The sequence below is a fragment of the Argopecten irradians genome, chromosome 3 (assembly GCF_041381155.1).
Source record: "Argopecten irradians isolate NY chromosome 3, Ai_NY, whole genome shotgun sequence".
NCBI lineage: Eukaryota > Metazoa > Mollusca > Bivalvia > Pectinida > Pectinidae > Argopecten > Argopecten irradians.
In genome coordinates this window covers 10,182,966-10,187,877 of record NC_091136.1, presented here as the reverse complement: position 1 = coordinate 10,187,877, position 4,912 = coordinate 10,182,966, and the positions used below count along the sequence as shown (strand labels likewise).

The 4,912-nt window shown below is 30.6% G+C and overlaps 1 long non-coding RNA gene across 1 annotated transcript; it reads left to right on the top strand.

The window, feature by feature from the left end:
* Positions 1–7: 7 nt before the first annotated feature.
* On the top strand, positions 8–3,006 carry LOC138317525 (uncharacterized). Its single transcript, XR_011207772.1, has 2 exons — positions 8–2,035; positions 2,073–3,006. It is a non-coding gene; the product is annotated as an uncharacterized lncRNA (long non-coding RNA).
* Positions 3,007–4,912: the final 1,906 nt, after the last annotated feature.

The window sequence follows — 4,912 nt, the reverse complement described above, 5'->3', positions numbered from 1 at the left end:
CAATGCTGAGGAATGAAGTATATACAATGCAATGACAACAATTTGTCTTTTACTTTTCATTTTCTGTTTCTTCTCTTTGTTATATTTTTTATGATTTGTACTGTAAATCAGATATTTGATATATATTTTCCAAACAAAATGATAATTATTTTAGTGTTTTTGATAACATAAAGGTATGCTTTATAATAGATGAAGGGAGACAACTCTTTTTCTGATTTCTGTCTTTCTGCTCACGCCTGGATAATGTGTTGAAAATGTTTTATCATAATGTTTAAAAATCTATTTTTAAATATTTTTTTTCTTAATTACTAAAAACGACAACTTTCAATAATGTTATGAAGCGTTGATATTTGATTAAAATTAAAGGAATGCATTGGTGTCAAATTAACGGATATTGAATCCATCTTTGTATACTATGTGATACGTGAGTTATCTCCTCATGAAAGTAGGTGATTGTTACTTCAAAAGTCTGTGTGTAATCTCTGAAATAGACCCACAAGAGCAGATAACTCAGTAATATCACAAATGATTGTACACTTTCAAATTTAAATGCCATGGCAAAAAAGGTTGATGTGGATTTAGATTAGATTTGAAGTTATAAGCAATGAATGCAGTGTTAGAAGTGGATTTTACTTGATACTATAATTATAATCACTGTTATTTTGAACTTTGTTCTCTATTTTTTTTCCCCTCAAAACCCTTTGTTGCATTGTATTTTACAATAGATTTTAGGTGCTACGCAAAGAGGAAGTGATGTCTATATGTGTGGAATGGCCATAGGTCGGCCGTCCTGTAATAAGGAAACCAATGCAATGTTCATTCTACACTGCCTTATTTAGTGCCATTTAAGAAATATACACATTAGGATGATAATCTATATTTCTTAGATTCATGGTTACTCGATGTTAAAATGTTGGGGTCTGAATGTTGTAGATAATAATTTTATATTTGTTTTTATGCATATTTCTTAGATTTAAGATGCTCCACCGCTGACAGAGCTTAAATGATATTCATCATTTGAACAATAATTGGTGTTTAATTGTGTATATATATATAATTAACACAAAAAATAACATTAAATAATTTACTTCGCCTTTGGTGCATGCACTATCAGTACTTCATTCCATATAGGATATAGTGGCACGGAATTTTTTCAGGATGCAATTAATTATTTTTTTATATTTTTAACGTGAAGTAAAATTAGAAGCTCAAACTTTTCAATGGTGGTAATGGTCTAAAGTAAGTAACTTTTGTAACTGAAGAAAAATGCTAAATCGTCTGCTCCTATTTTTAATAGTGAAAAAATACCATTTGTCAGCGGTGGAGCATCTTTAACATATTAGTTGATGTATATATGTACTATAAATGTCTTAATTCTGTCTAAAGTATATAAAAGGTACAAAATTAATGTATCTATACATCCTAGATATCCTTAGCAAACTATATTAAGCTTGTACCTCTTATTAAGACAAATACAGGGTGAATGTGAATCAAATTTTTAGTTTTAATTATTTAAATCAATTATGTAGAGCCTTTGTAAAGAAATATCATTGAATTTGTCATTTGGAGCATTCATAAATAACTGATTTTTTTTTTTTTTTAATTTTGATCATTATCAAAATGTTTTAGAGTAATGTTTATATCAAAATATCTTTAAATTTATGTACATGTAAAATTTCTCAGGATCTATTAGAACTTTTCATTAACCCTATTTAGAATTTCCGTCCATGCATTCAATATCAATTGTAATATTAAATCATCCCTTATCGATTTTTACATGTATTTGTAGTTTGCTTTGAAAAAGTATCTCAAAATAAGATTGGACAAACATCTGAATTGTTGACATTAGTTACATTGATTAGATTAAATCATAGTGTTTGTATTACATTGCAGACTTACTGAATCTCATGCATTACTGAACGTTATACATTTGTACACAAAGCTTTACTAAGTACATTGTATTCGTATTAAAGCAATTCAATTTTTCAATTTGTATTTCACTCATATATTATCTCATATAAGAGTAGAATTCAAGGTTTTTTTTCAATTATTCGTAGCTTTTTGAATTCAAGTTGGGTTTTTTTTCAATTATTCGCGGCTTTTTGTTGATATTTTTTTTTCAAAAATCAAAAACAAACAAAAACTAAACACAAAAGGAAACATAAAAGAAATTGTGGAAGGATTGAAATTTTAAAATTACACAGTTAATGAAATAAATTACAAATAGGTATTATTTTACACAATAATAATCTCAAGGATGATATTATGATACATTAAATAGAATTGTTACTGATGGGCATGTTATTTCACAGCTTTAAATGGACATATCATGTTTATAAATTATGTTCAGTATTCTATATACATGTATATGGTAAATAAACTGCAACATTGTATGTAAAAATTGTATTTTTATATTTGAGATTGAATGGTTTTTAAGTTTTTTTAACCAACATTCAATACTTGTTTACACTGTATCTTATTTCTTTATATCTGTTCAGTTGATTATAAGTTTAAACAATATTTTATTCAATATGGATACAGTACAACACACCTTTCATGAGAGGTTGTGTTGGCCAGAGTATCTGATAATGACTGTATGTTTTCCAGTTTTAACAGATGATAGTGCATTGTTTCAGTACCCAGTGTGTCAAAAGTGATATATGTTTTGTGTAAATAAGGATAATTATTATTAAGTGCTTTAGACATACAGGGGTACTGTGCATGGACCAGTACGCAGCATCAGCAATTTCTATATATTTCTATCCTACTCCATGTGTGGTGTATCTGTTTTAAAATTAATCTGTGATGCATAAGAGGAATTAAAGCCTGCAATTCAATCTTTTCAAACTTGAGACCTAAGTTTCATTAATCTAGATTCTATGTCAAACTGGACCACCAGAATTAATATTCTTAATATGTTGATTTCAAACAAATGCTTCAATTTGTTTAACTATTATCTTATTTTTTCTTGTATCATATTATTAATAAAACTTTTTTGTACCATAATTTTGTTTGATTTTTATTCCAGATTTGTGATTTTACAAATGATTTCTATCCAACATTAGTTACATCTCATCAGGCTGTCATGATTTTTCTATCAAACATTAATTTAACTGGTTATTAGAATTAGTTCTCAGCATAAAACATTTCTAGGTGGTTTAAAAGTTAGATAATATAATTTGGAGGTTGTCATCGTAATTCCAGATACCTTGAGAAGATATACTTATTATATACTGATAATTTTAACCTATTTTTCTCATTATACATTAAAGTAAACTTCAGATAAGAATGCTCCTCACTAACTCAGGTGGACAAAGTTTGGCTGTAATAGACACAGGATTCTAATAAGGTCAGTTAAAACCATCATGTTCTCGACAAAGGAAGTTCAACAAGTCAAATCCAATTAAAAAACAATTTGGAAAATCAGAACTAGTTTTGTGGGGATCTTAGCGTTCAATTTTACCTGTTCATGGGGGCCAATTTTACCTATTCATGGGGGCCAATTTAACCTGTTCATGGGGGCCAATTTTATCTGGTCATCGGGGGGTCAATTTTACCTGGTCCTGTGATCATGGAGGTCAATTTTATCTGATCATGGGGCTCAATTCTACCTAGTTATGGAGCTCAATTTTACTTCATCATGGGGTCAATTCTGCCTGGTCATGGGAGTCAATTTTTGTCATATTATCTTGGAGGCTATTTTTACCTGGTCATGTGATCATGGAGGTCAATTTTACCTAATCATGTGAACATGGAGGCCATTTTTACGGCACCAATATTTTCTGGTTCCGGTGGTCAATTTTACCTGGTTATGGGGGTCGATTTTACTTGGTCAAATGATCATGAGGGTAAATTTTACCTGGTTCTGGGGGTCAATTTTACCTGGTTATGGGGGTCAATTTTACTTAGTTCTGGGGGTCAATTTTACCTGGTTATGGGGGTCAATTTTACCTGGTCATCGGGGTTAATTTTACCTAGCAATAGTTCATTATGTGATCTTGCACGGTGTACTTTGAGGTAAAGGATGCATGGCTTGCCGAGATTTAGAGGGTAGCTAGGCTTAACTTGTTCTGTGATGAGGAAGATAAATATAATGCCAATAATTATATTGTTGTTATCCAGAATAGTTTGATCTTGAAATGATTCTGTTTTCGTCATAGCAATCGTCAAAGTTCAAACTATATCACTACACATATATAGTAGATCCAATACATCCACCAACTAAACGTCCTGATTTCTGTAGTCATATCAAACGGCAAAGGATTTAAACACAAAACCGTGTTACTCATTTATATCCATTTGAATTTTTGTTTCAATCTTAAAATGTTGATCTTGTTTTATTTACACCCTCTGTGTACAATTTCTGACATGTTTTGTGTAATGTTACTTAGTACGTGGTACCGTATACAAATGGTGATTAAGTATTTGGAGGGATTGTCTCAACAACTATTCACCTTTATCGTTTTATCACCCGAATTCCACTGCATAAGAAATCTTTGGCGCGTTCAACTAGAGGCTATGATATAGCACATACACGCTGTATGTAAATACGCAATTTATACAAACCAGACCCATTGTTGTTTATTGAATAGCTAATGATTGAGAGATAACGGGTTTTGTCAGAAATCCCACCATCGGATTTTGAAATCTTAACATTGGGTGTGACCGAATAGGTTCGGTTCATGCCTATATACAGCAGGAGAGGTCCTCTTGGCGTTTTATTAGCTCTTGCAATCCATACTATATGCTACTGGTCATAGGTAGATGCACATGTAGTTTTCTTTCATGAAATACAAAGTGAACGTGGTATTATATGTTGGTGACAAATCTTCCTCTTATGAAATTAAACAGTTTAATCCCACAACTTTTCTGACAACTGCTAATGATTTTTTGTTTGTTTGATTAATTAACA